The following is a 14,741-nucleotide window of genomic DNA, read 5'->3' as shown; positions in this document are numbered from 1 at the left end:
CTTAACTTTATAAGAAACCGGAAGAGAAGTTTACCACATGGGATAACAAGAGTACCAGAAGAAATTCTCACTTTATCTGGATTGCTATGAAGATTAGCATAAATATTTCTAAATTTAGACTTTCATATGTGCATTTTCCAGGTCCTCATCAGCATGGCTTTCCACTGTATTTCTGGAACTACCTAAGGAGTAATTTCTGGGTCATATTTGAAAGGGGGTAAATACTATTTATAGGTCTTTGATAAATCTCTGCTGGAAAAATACTTGTCCACCGTATTTCTAGTAATCAAAATATTTCTTTACATCCTGTTCATCAGTCCATAATTCCTTCATTCATCTCTACAATCTGCACTAGGTGTTTAATTCTAATCAAAGCCACATGCATTCATTGTTTCCATGTTAACTTGATCGTGTTTATCTCCATGCAGATACATGCAAAATTCTCCTCGTTTCACACCAATTCATGGAGATCATTTCTCACTGACCCAACTCAAAACTTTCCCTCCTGGGGAAATCATCTCCTTTAAACCTGTTTTCATCTTCCTCTTCCTTCAGCTCATGTTACTCAAGTTTTCCTCAATTCATTTTCTATGTATTTTCCCAGGTATACATCAATTTTATAAGCATGGGCAATGGTACACTTACCCCTTTCATCACTCGTAACAGGGAGCAGAAACCAAGATGCCCCAGTTTAGATGACATCATCTGATGACAGGAAAAGAGAACTAGAGTAAGACCAATCTCTTTTACATCTTCTGCTTTTAGATTGGAGAGTCACTGCTGGAGATTTTTAAAAAGTAACTGCTGAGAGCAGTCAGGAATATAAGATTTTTTACTGGATCACAGTAGAGATGTTGGGAAAAGACTGTTACATGCACCTTTCTGTCTTCCATTCATCTTTATTCCATACTTTAAAAGAAATTCTCTTGTGTCCAAACAAATTTAGAAACATGATTACCTCATGGTATCTTTGGTACCTACATATCTACATAAAAATTCATTTATCTATATTAAATAGATTTCCCTTACTATTATAAATGATGAATAAAAATTGAAATCTGTTGAGTTTCAACATTAGAATTATTTTCCAGTGTGAATAATTAGAAATGTTTTTTTTTTTTTAAATGCCTTTGTGCTTTATTTCAGGCATTACATGTAAAATTTCTATTGAGTTTTTAGTTGCTGCTATAATTCTTTGTTTAGCCTTTCAAATAAAAGCCTTATACTCATGATAAAAGTTTGTGATTGATGGCCTTAAGAAAAATTAGCTGATATTTTGCATATGGAAGCATTGCTGTATAGGAGAGACCTAGAGAACTCGTTGTCCAGATTTTCTGATTTATCATTCTTCAGTACCTTGAGCATATTTGGCGGACCTGCCCCAGAATCCTTTGTGTTCTGTGTCTCAGATCCTGTTCCTCCTCCTCATGTCACAGTGTTTCTTAATACAGTGTCGAGATGGGTGTGGATCTGAGCTGGTGTCACAACTGGGTGAAATACATAGGCTGGTGAGTCCTATCATGCAGCCCAGGAGCTGAGGTCCTTGTAGTAATCTAGACACACATTTTTCTGTCTATACCTCCCTGACTTCCTGATATTAACCAGGGCACACAAACATGTAATTTTGCTCTGTGGACCGCATTTGGAGTTTTAACACAAATCTAAATAGCTGCACCAATGAAAGCACTCATTAATCTGGCTCTGCTTTAACAAAGAGAGTGGCTGGAAAGATGAAGCAAAGCAAGGGTGTGGCAGATTATCAACCAAAAATTCAAATCTTTTCCAGTTTAGTGGAAAGTGGAGCTTGGGAGAGAGGCATAAGCACAGCTGTGATGAACTCAGTTGGCCAGTGAATGCCAGCACTGCTCTCTACAATAGCAATAAGAAAATCAATTATCTCCATCATGAAAAACACATGGATCAGAAGTATTTCAATCTCCCCCTCCTTCACTCCCCCGGTTGTGCGGCTTTATGTGTAGTATTCTTTTTTTAATCCTAGGAGTTGGTTTATTTTTAAGGACATTTTCTATATTTCAAATCACTATAAGACCTTTTAAAATGTACCTATGATAATATTCACTTAAAAAATACTGAATCCATAGCAGAATTGTAGCCTAAAGTAGGATAACTACCAATGCAATTGTAAAATGAAGTGAAGGTCTTCTTTGTTATTCCTAGAAAGGTGAATCAGTTCATTCAGTTTACATGGGTGAAACCACATTTAGAGAGTTGTATTCACTTTTAAAGAATTTGAACAAATGCTAGTAGGTGCACTTTAGAGCAAGAAATATGGATGGAAAATGTCATGTTGTAGTTGAGGGACTTGGGTATATCTAACCATAGATATTTCCAAGATTGAGGTAATGACATTGGCAGTGGGACAGGATAATGCAGTGTTTCAGTAATTACTATGAACAATCCTTTAAGCCCCTCTTGAGTCCTCTGAATTTCCTCTTACTCTCCAAGGTAAAGTTCATTGTCCCCTTATTTTTGTTCCTATAGAACTATACTGATAACCAATTCTTTTTATCTTAGAAATTTCACTTTTGTACAAGACTCATATTTCTTTGATATTTAGTAAAATAAAGTGTGCTACAATGTAGTTGGCTTGGAAACACTAAATATCTCTGTTCCTATCTGTTCTTCTTATATTCTTTGGTTTTAAACCTGAGACTCTGAATTTCTATCTTTTCAGCTGAATATTACCCCAAGGTTGAACAGAAAGTTCAAAGAGGTTACATGACTCTCAAAGTTACTCATTGGGATTGGAATTAAGTAGCACACCCTCCAAATATTTTTTATCATGTTTTCCACTTGGATTAGTAGTGATTGTGGTAACAGTATTTTTATGAAATTTAGGAATTTAGTGAATGATAATTTGACACTTAATTTTGTATTTTTTCTAAATCATGAAAGGAGAAAGTTGTAGAGTTAAAGGCCAATTTTTAAAAATCATCATTCTTCTGATTTTTATCATTAATCTTCAAGTAATTTTCAGTATTGTATTTAAGAAAATTTTAAGTAAATTTAAGTAAAAGCTCACTAATTTATGCTTAATAATGGAGTACAATCTTAGAGCATGCAAAAGAATTCATGTATATATTTGTGTTTATAGGTGTCCGTGTGTGTTTATGTACATATATATAACTAAATACATACATATATACTTTTAAACATTGACAAAAATTTTAGCAAGTAAAATTTCCTGAAAATGGCCTTAATGTATATGTGTAAGGTAATTTGTATTTGTTACATCAATTTTTCTTCACATAAATGTTTAACATCTATGAGTTTCCTCTTATGTGGATATATACTTGTCATCTGAAATCTTATTTACTTAATAGACTATAAATCATAGCAAGAGAAACCCCTGGCCAAGCTCTGTTTGAACTGTGAAATTTTCTGGAATGTTGCAAGCCTGTTCTCCTGAATGGTCTTCATAAACTTATGTTTCAATGATAATTTTTTTTGCCATCATCATTATTATTATAATTATATTTGAAAATTCATAGAAAATTGGAATAATGTAATGACTCATTCCTGAACAGCGTGACAGAGGCTGGGATGAAACATCTTAACAGGAGCTCAGAATTTCCTTGTTGGGTCTTCAGTTAACTTAATCATTCTCAGGATTGAAGCTCCACTCTGCAAATCCCACCAGACTCTCTATGCAATATAATTTGTCATCTGAATCATACTTAGGAATTTTCAGCAGTATCCAACACAGCTGCAATAGCTCTTCAAATGTAGCCAGTTCTGTCTGAAGATAAAAAGAAGGCCCAAATCATGATCTGATAGAAGCATCAGATAGGCCAAAGCCGAACTCACTGAATTTGTATGCTTCACGTGGAGACTGATTTTAATTCCTACTGATATTCTTTATATTCAGATACTTAATGGGGGCCCAGATTTAGGGTGTTTTAATCCAAATAATTCTTAAGGACACAGAAATTAAAAGCCCCCTCCACATCTCTTTCCCAAAATAAATGGAAGTAAATGTAGACTTTCTCTGTTTAACTTACCATGACTATTACTTCACACAATTAACCTCTTCTGGTCAACATTATTGCTCATGTAAAAAATATTCTACGTAATTGTCGGAAGATTTTATTTTTGTCTATGTATTAAATCATGTTTAAAGAAGTTCTATATTTAGGCAAGTTATTAATCTACAGAAAAATCAGCATTAGATTCTTAGAGGAAGAATGCTATGGCAGATGGTCGGTCTCCTTTTGTTCACAAGGATCTAAATATTGCTCTCTTGACTTTCATTTGGCAATGCCCATTTTAGTAGCTCTGCATTATATTTATATTTGTTTACATACTTATTTTATTTCTGCTTATAGATTTTTCTTATTTCCTACCTCTACTCCCTTTTAAAATCATGCACAGCAGTAAGCACAGTCCCTTGTACATATAGGTACTGATAAATGTAAAAGAGAATGACCGGATTGGAATGGTAGTATTTAAAATATTAGATGTTTCAGTGGAATACTACTCAGCCATGAAAAAGAATAAAATTCTGCTATTTGCAGCAACATGGAGGAGTTTAGATAAAATTATGTTAAATGAAATAAGCCAGGTACAGAGAGAGAAATACCATATGTCCTCACTCATAAGTGGGAGCTAAGAAAGAAAGAAATGGAGAAAAAGAAAGAAAGAAAGAGAGAAAGAAAGGAAGGAAGGAAGGAAGGAAGGAAGGAAGGAAGGAAGAAAGAAAGAAAGAAAGAAAAAGGAAGGAAGGAAAGAAAGAAAGGCCATGATAAAACATTTTACTGATATTATATATATTTCATGAAGCAATTAAGTCAAAACATCTGACTACTGAAAATAAATCACTCCTGGTAGAAAGTCTCTACATTAAAATCATGCCATCTTGATTATTCAAAGTGCTAATCTTTGGATGATGTTACTAAGTAGATTAATATTACTTTATTTCTATTCTGTAATATCCAGCCATCATCGCATTTCCCATGTTCACACTAACAAGAGACAAAACACTCTTTTAGGTAATTCCTGATGTTGTTTCTAATTCAGGCACTACCTTCTTGACAAATTGAATGGTTCTCCTTTTCCATTACCTAGTCTGTATTTATTAGTTTCCATGCCTTTGCTTATGCTGTCTTTCAGTCTGAACTGATCTTTACTTATCTCTATATGCTCAAATCCAACTCCATTTTCAAGATTTAGCCCAAATACTACCTAATCTCAAAATCTCTCTGATCTTCCTTATTGAAATCATTCTCCTCCTGTTCTTATCTCCCTTAACTTTCCCATAGCTCTTAGTTTCTTTTAGCTTATAGCTTCTTATCTCCCTTACTAGACTGAAAGTTACTCCAGTGCAAGTTTGGGGTTTATCTTTCATTTTATATCCCATAGTAGCTATAACATGGCCTTGAATATAGTGGGCAATTAATAAACATCAAAGGGCATATGGTTTAAAATATAAAACAATTAATCCAGCAAAATACATCTGAAATAATGTATTTCCTTTGTATCCTTTAGAAGTCACGTAATTCTGAATAAGTTGATTTTTCCCAGTATTTCCATCACTCTGAAAAAGGAAGGTCACTCTTTCCAGCATAGGAAGTATTTGGATTTTTAATGGATTTTAAAAACTTCCAGATGTTATGAATTTATTTCCAAAATAGAAAAAAATAAACAATAGAACTGGTTAGCAAACAAATTGAAAGCAGTCAAATTCTGTATTCCCCACAAGTATCACAAGTAAGAGACCACTAAAAAAGAATCAATTTATAAAATGAAAAGAAACATAGGTAATTTCCAAGGATTATAAGAGAATTACAGAAAAGTCAAAGGTTAATTGCAAAATGCATTGAAATAATTGAACTAGAAATGCATCATAATTTTGATCTGTTTTATTTTGGGGGTAAAAAATTAAAAATGGCATATACATGAATATCATGAAAATAAAATGCTTCAAAAAGTCTTCACCCTTTTTGTTTACTTTATTTTCACTTCCTTTGACTCAATTTCCTTCAGTTGAAATTTAAAAGGGAAAAAAATAATGCAAAGTATCAAATCAAGATACTGAAATTTCCTCACTCTCGCACAAATACAGACATTTCACACATAATGTAAAACAAATGTTTAAAGCTTTGTTTTGTATTGCTTGATTTATTGGCTTAAATTCCCTGGAGAATTGTGGAAACTTCAGTCTGTTTAGTTGAGTGTGCCAAGGCTACAGACAATTCAGGTAATAGTATTCCAGCGAGGACCCCTGAGTATAGGAATTGGAATCCATTTTTTTGGTTGTTAGGAGAAGGGTTAGCTGCAAAGTGGGCAGCCACATTGACTTAGATTCAGCATTAAGGTTTTGTCACCCTTGATTGCTGCCTGGTATCCAGCTGAAACAGTCACTGCTAAAATTTCAGTTAGGGTGTGTCTGATAGTGGTAGGTCAAGGGTTAAAGGTTAGCAGTTGTAGGTAATATGTGATCAAACCGGGCAGGATTGTGTGAGAACTCCCTGACCCTTCTCATTTCCTAAGGTGAAATGGTGCAAGCAACACACTTGTATAATGGGGAGGAGAAGGAATAGAAAGATACAAGTTTGCTAGTTATTTGTTATGATGACTAATTAAAAAGAAATTAGAAATAAAATAAGGCTTTGGAATTATTTTAAAATACCAAAGAGTTACTCTTTCCCATTTAAAATATGATCAAGAATTAATAGGTTTCGAAATTACATGGATTTAGAGGGGGAGAAAGGGAAGAAATGCATCTTGGGAAATTTCACTAAAATTAACATTGAGTTGAAGAAAGCGATTTTGTATCTAAACGTTTTGCTACAGCAAACACCAAGAGCAGAATATCTCCAGACAGTCAACTGGGACAGTATGACACACCACTGGAAAAAATGATTGTTGAGTTCAAAATTACAAGAAAAGTAAAATTATTGTTGAAGCCACGTTAGCTTACCCTGTTCAAATTATATCTGATTCTCTAGACACTTCTTTTGGAAGATTCCCCAAAACAAAAGCAGAAAAATTACATAAATGGTTTTCCAGGCCAATCTTTCTGATTTAGTGTGCTGTAAGTTGCTTGCAATGTTTCTCCAAGTAGGAGATCCAGGAAAATTCCTAGGGGTTGTGGATTTTGGAATTTCACCAAATCATTAATGATTGCAACCACACTAGTTAACAAATCCTTCCTAGCTGTTGTTAGGAAGAAAGGGTGACTAGGGAACCAGAGGAAGCCAGAGCAGTAATGAAAGCCAATCAGCACCTCTGGTGCCTATGTGTGCCCTTCTTGGTGTTATCTTTCTTTGTTATTATTCCCAGCACTACACTGGAGGAGTTAAATTTTCTGCTTCTTGGCTGAAAAAGGATAAAGATAACACTTCTCATTTCTTCCTCTCAACAGCTTAGAGCTTAGGGGAAATGAGCATGAAGAGTTTGGAGCAAAGGAATCTTAAAACAGGATTTTAAATGTTGAAGAAGACTGCCCAAATATGGACCGTATTGAATGGCCACATTCCAAAAGTGCTTCATTTATTTTCTGGTAGAGTATTTATTTATTATAATAATTTAGTTGATTATTCACAATTATTACTTTATATTTCCTGCAAGTCTGTAAGCTCCATCGGGAAAGGGTTATGTTTGTTATGGTGGTCACTGTTTCTCTAGAACCAGCACAAAAGAGTAGGCACTCAGTGAGCACCTGTGCACTGATGAGGATGCTGAGATTCTAGTCGAATACCCATGATTCAAAGTGTGATGGCAATTTCATTATTTTCTCAGTCTAATTTATATAACTTAAACATAAATTAAAGGCCTCCTAATTCTCAAACTTGAATAGTGGTTTTATAAGAAAATCATCACTTTATGAGAAAAGTAGCCATTTGTAAAGTCAACTGACATTTTTTTCATTCCTCTTTTTTTTTAACACCCAAATCAAATCCTTGCCAAGTGAAAGAAACACAAGAAAACTCAAACAATTTGCCAGAGGCAAGTTTATTAACATTTTCCCAAAGCATATCTTATTTGAACTGTTTATTTTGGATCACTGTCCAAGAGATAATATATATATTTTTTTTCAAAAGCTTATAAGAAAAAGCTTGGCCTGTAAATGTTAGTTTGCATGGACAAAGGCAAGGAATGGGGCTGAATGAAGAAGAGAAAGAGAGTCTCCCACAATTAGAATAGTCTCAGAAGTTGTTTTTAACTATGCAATTTAAGTAGTTAGCTCTAAAAGGTGTTAGGCGGACCACTTCAATCATCTCAAAATAAAATCTGAAAAATATTAAATACCTAATGCCTGTTGCAGTTCCTGGCATGGAAGGTGCTCAGTAAATGTCTGTTTAATGAATGAATTATGGAACGGGATAGATGTTTTGATTTTATTAGTATGAAAGAGATTGTTGTCATGTGAAAATAATTATAGATGATTGTCCATAATTAAAATAATAAAGCTTTTCTTAATGGTAATAATGGCACGCACACACAGAGTAAGTTTGGTTCTGAATCCATTCTTTCAATCCCCATATATTATGCTGAATTCAGGAGCCCTAAATGCTTTTTAACATATCTGAAACTATATATCCGAATGAGTGTTTTCTTTTCCATAAAGTAATGGGAAATTACATTTAGTTCAATTTTTTCTCAACTACATATTTGTTTGAAACAGTATTTTAAATGTTTCTATTGGTGGATCTATTAAGGGTAGGCTTTTTTTTTTTTTTAAATGCCAAAAACAATTTGTTGCAATTTGGTAAATCTGATTAAAAAAAAAAAAAAGGGAAAAAAAAAGGGGGACATTGCATAAAAAACAAATGTGAATACAAGGTAATGATTCTGATTTTCTTGCATATCTCATAAAATGATTTTAAAGGCAATGCCACAGAATAGATCCAGAAGTGTTTTTGAAAGCATAATGTAAGGAATCCAAGTCAAAGATGTATTCTTTGGGTTGTGTTCGTACAAATAAAAGTAAGTAATAGGGGGGAAAAAACCCTCAGGACTCTAAGGAATTTAAAAATCAATGGAAGAATCCTTTAAATCTGTTGTCTTGAATTGAGATGGTGGAAGTATACATTGGAATATGGAGATCTGCAAGAGTTGAATCTCATTCTGCTGAATTATATTTTAAATCCTATTTTTGTTTTTCTCAGAATCTATTTAGAAAAATCCAAGTTTTATTGTAATCAGTACTAAGCTTGGATTAGCCAAGTAAAACCAGAAAGTGAAAAATTAGGCTTTCCCTCCCCTCAGGGCCTGTCCACGTTGTAAACTGTACAAAATGATCCCATTCTGACAGTGCAGAAATAAACACAATTTCCAACGAAACTTACATATGTGGCAGAGAGCTGTCCCAAAATGACATACTTAGGCAAATATTTCCAAAAGGATCATCGGTTTTTCTTTACAACACTATTCCCTAGACTCTCTTACATTTCTCAGCTTGGCCTTCTCTTTATCACTTTATCATTTTTTCAAAAGTGAGCTTGATTAATTTACAGTTTCTTCAAGGAAAAATGTTTGCCTCAAATAACATTTTTATTTTGATGTATATATTTATTCAGGGCAAAAAAGCAGTTGAAGAAAATGAAAAACAGTTAAACTGGGAAACACTGTGGATTGCTAACAGTTAAATAAATCAAGGCAGCTACCCAAATTTCAACTTTTATTGAATTTTTTCACATTAACTATTTAATAGATGTGCCATTTGCTCTCACTTCAACTCATCTGGGTTTTCAAGGACATTATCTATTTTCTACATATTGCCTCTAAATTACTTTCCAACAATTCATGGAAATACCTCTAGGTGGATAGTGGTATCTAACTTATGGTTTGAACAGTTTCCATTCAATTAGTTAATTATACTATTCAAATATGTACTCTGTTTAAAGCCACACTGAGTTTGTCAGGGTATAAACAGAAAAGTAACCCACAACCCTTACCCTTGAAAGGATTATAAGCTATTTAATATTGAACAAATTTTTTGGCCACTGTTGGTATACACATTTTCACTTATGAAGGGATAAGTTTAAATATAATTTGATTATGGTTTATTCTAGTTCAAGTATTCAACAACTTCCTAAAAACTCACATGTTGAGTTTTATTTTTCCTAATTAAAAAGAAGTTGCAATTATGCACTCAAATTTGCTTCTTCCTCCTGCAATATGATTTATGTCTATAGACAAATTTCTGTTTTCCAAACACCACCAACAGAAATAGTATGTCTGTTGTCTGGATTTAAAATAATATCATCTTTTTTCCTAAAGCACATTATTGTGAAAAAACAAGTAAAGGACCAAACATGACTTTTTTTTTTCTTTCTTTTTTTTTTTTTTTTTCTTTTTGTTACACATGAAGTGTTTTCTTAGCTGTTAAGCTATTTAAATGAAGAAGTGGCCCAACCACTTTCTCTCTTTAGCTGATGTGTGAATGTTTTTCACTTGCAGGTCATGCTAGAATTATTTATATTTTAAAATAGAAAATAAAAAAGTTCTAGCTATTTGCTGTAAAACATTGTCTTCTAATTAGCAATACTGTACTGCACACTTGGAATTTTCTTAAGAGGGCAGATTTCATTTTTTATATGGGGGTTTTTAAATGCAATAAAAAATAGAGGATTATATATACTCTAGCTTAATTTTTATTATTGTTATTTATTTTAATATGCTCGAGTTCATTTTTTGTCTACTGTTTGAGTAGCCCAATTAATTCTAGGCTTTAATTTTGAACAGAGTGCTTCACAATGAGGCAATAAGCTTACAGATCCTCACTAATGGCAGATTAATGGCAGACATCCATTTTTTTTTTCCATTTTGCATGGTTTGGTGAAATAAGCCAAGAAAAATACGAAGCTTTTCTCATACCAACCATGATGTTTCTTATATCACAGATATCAAAGAAATTTGTATTAAAAGATGCAGGGGTTTTAAAAAACAGTATTAACTACCTAATAAATATTGGGACTGCCTTCTCTTTTCAGCTTCACTTTTCTTCTCACCACTCATGATCCTCTGATATGCTATATGTTTTACTTATTTTTGATGTTAGTGTCTCTCCTACTGGATTATAAATTCCATGCAGACAAGAGCTTTTGCCTGTTTTGTTTACTCTTGCAGCACCAGCACTTAATACTCAGTCCCCAATACTGGACATCTGAGGTCCTCGATAAATATTTTTTAAGTGAGTGAATGAATAAATAAACCCAAACATTTACTTTACCTCTGATTTCTTTTCTGATTGCCAAGCCATATGTCCAACTGCCTATTAAATACATCCACTTAAATGTCTCACAGGCAACTTAAATTCCATGTTACCAAAATTGTATTCATTATTTTAAATCTATCCACATCTCCATGCCAGAGATCATCACTATAGTCCATCTTTTGCCTGGATTTGTGTAGCAACCTCTAGGTTTCTAGTACTGTTTGTAGTCTTTCTTCTTTTTACATGTATTCTCTGTATCTTCTTTTGAGAAATTGTTCTAACTCCAAATCTGATCCTTTCACTTGCCAACTTACAGATTGTCAATGGCATTTCACCACCCTTAGGGTAAAAACCTACACCTTAAGAGGGATCACCTCATCCTTCCTCATCTGCTTTCCTGTCTCAGTTCCCAGCACTCCAGTCTTCACTCTGATCATCCTCAACTACTTTAAGTTCCTCTTCACCATCTTTTTTCCCACCTCCAGATTGTCACATGCATTCTGCTGGACACACTCTTCTTACAACCCACTGTATTGGACTAACTCCTCTCCTTTCTTCATTGTCAGATGGCCCTGCCCTGGGAAGTTTTCCCTGAAGCATAGAAAAGTCAGCTGTTCCTGATAAAGTGTCTGTTTAGTACTTGCACTTTCTCAAAGCAGGCATCATATGTTATATAAATGATTATTCTTCAGTGTCTTCTCCTGGGCCTAAGACTCATTCAGAGAGTCATCTTATTTGTTTTGCTCCCACTTAGATCCCTAAAGCTTAGCCTAGCCCCTAGCTTATGGTAGGTACTTATATTTGCTGAAAGTAAAAGTGAGAAAGAGCAAAAATAAATGCAAGGGGAGGGGAGTGTGGAATTAGACTTCATTCTGTCTTTTAAAAAGGACACGCTTAGATAACCCATAAAGATAAATTTTCTTCTTTTAAAGTTTTTAATTAGATAATAAAAACATTTCTAAGATGCAGCAGAAAATATTTTACTAGTTATCTTTAAGTTGCTCTCTTGTTTCAATAACCCAGTATACTCCCTGTCCGTAGCAATTACTAAATGAATATCTGGTAAATAACACACAAGATTATTTTTTTGCAGTCAGATAAGAGGCAGTCTTTGTGAATATACATAGATTGTTTGTTCAGCAAGTTTACTGTATTTTAGTGAGAGCATTCAAAATACCCTCCAGGACAGAATATGGCTCAATGAGCCTTGTGATCACCACGTCACTGAGAATGACTCCATGGGTAGAAATGGATGTGAGAACTCTTAGAGGTTGTGTCAATGTGATTGGATTTTTTTTTTTTGATCACTTGATTCTAAACTATTTTTATCTTAATTATCTTATTATCAAAATCACTATTAATTTGCTTACATCTTCAGGCAGCATCAACTCTTGAGCAGTCAATTTCCATAAACTATTAGTCACTGAGTTAAGTAGGTGTTCTCAATTGTTCCAGAACTACCTGTTTAAAGCTTTTGGGGATGTCCCTTACTTTTAATATTTCCAGACTTCCTAAACAATTCTAAACCACCAAATGCTTAACTTTCCTTTTTATTCCTCAAACTTCGATCAAATTTCTTATCTGACCCCACCTTTCAAGGATATAGAGGCAAATATTTCCCATTATCCATCTGTGCAGACCTGGAAGTGGTGCTGCAGATAAGGCAGGGTGGACCCTCTTGTATTCAGAGCCAATAAGAGGCTTTTTATGTGTCCACTTTCTCAAAACTGGAACAACCATTTTGAAACAAAGTTGGAAATGTAGGTGAAGAAAAAGGGTGGAAAAGTTTGAGCTTGAGAAACTGCTGCCAAGACAATGTTTATCATTTTTCCTTGTCAAAATATAATTGTTATCTTTCAGAACTCTGCTAAGGATTTGGAATCCATCTCTTTACTGAGTCTGCCACATATTAGAATTCTCCTCATACCATGAGCTGATGTAGCTGGATAGTAGGCCATCTGGTATCGTTAGAGAGCTAAAATTGATCTTCAAGCCCAAGACAAATGTGCTGATGAACAGCTTCCATGTAGTATTAAGCAGAACTTTCTCTTTCATACCACATTGGCAAAATTATACACACACTCAAAAAAACAAAGCAAAATAACAACAAAAACAATTTTTAAAATACAGAAAAAAATTTTACGTGGGAAAATTTTATTCCTTACTTGTTTTATTGTGATTTGATTTTTTTTTTAAAATTTGCCATAGTCAAAATATCCCCAATCATATTTTAGTATAATGCTTTTCTTGCAGTTGTGCCTACATAAGATATCTATGACTATGACAAGTATTTTTTAACTGAATAAAATATGGGAAGACTCAAGTTATGAAATATTAACCTAAAAAAATGAGATTTAGTCAAATTTATTATTTAAATCCAAATATCTGATATTGATTACTTATTATTTTTCTGCTTTACCTGCAGTGACTAAAATTATTTCATAATATTTTGGATATTTAATTCACCATAAGATTGTCATTTTGCTGCAATGTGATTTCTCGAATTATGAAGTGATTGACAGGTTTTAACATGTAAAAGTGAAATATGAGAAGTAAAAGAATGTGAAATTAACTTATGACATAAATTGGGAGAGGGATTGAGTTGGAGTGAGATTTTTGGAGGAAAAAGTATTGAGCAAGTTTGTGGTGTATGAGCCCGAAGTGTGGTTGGGTTAGGAATGGAACAGAGGAAAAGAAGAAGAGATTTGAGAGAGAGGTAGTTGAGTAATTCCTATTTTATTTTATACCCATAATTTGATTGTTATCATTGAATTTCTACTCATTCTTCAGTTAATAAATAATGTTGTATAATGAGCACAACTTTCCAGAAAAATTCAAATGAGGAATGTGAAAAAAAACCTATCAGTTCAGTTCAGACTTTTTCTTATATTTGGTTACGTTCATACTATTAGGAAGTACATGTACATGTTGTATTTAATGCAACCTACATATACTACTTATTTTTTTCAAAATATAACTTTTATTTATGTACCTCATAAGAAATATTGTTGCAGAGCAGAAAACAATAGTTTATGCATAAACTAATAAACGTGGCAACATTTTCTTTTCTTTCTTTCTCTTTTTTCCTTCCTTCCTTCTTAACTTCCTTGTTTTTTTCTTTCTTTCTCTTTCTTTATGTTTTTTTCCCTCTTTCTCTTTCTTTCTTTTTCTCTAATCCACAGATGAATTCTCAGAGGTCAGCAAGTTCCTTATGAGATTTTTATATTTTTGTGTTTTCATGTTGATGATAAACATGCACTCACACATACATATATTTATACTCGGGATAATATGTATGACCTTTTTATAATCCAGTAATGCCAAACAATAACCAAATTTAAAGCTGTCATGGCTTGATATATGGATCAAAATTTCACTGTAGTTTGAAAAGACGAGTGGCAAGAGAACTTGAGGGGAGAATGAGATGGAAGTCATAAGGGAGAAAGAGTGACACTTTCTTGAATGTATCCTTTTGTATAATTTTGACATTTGAAAATGTATAATATTCTATATATTTAAAAAATTAATCAATATAAATGAGAAAAGGGAAATGTACTAA

The sequence above is a fragment of the Cynocephalus volans genome, chromosome 1, assembly GCF_027409185.1.
Source record: "Cynocephalus volans isolate mCynVol1 chromosome 1, mCynVol1.pri, whole genome shotgun sequence".
Classification (NCBI taxonomy): Eukaryota; Metazoa; Chordata; class Mammalia; order Dermoptera; family Cynocephalidae; genus Cynocephalus; species Cynocephalus volans.
Note: the sequence above shows the minus strand (reverse complement) of the source record.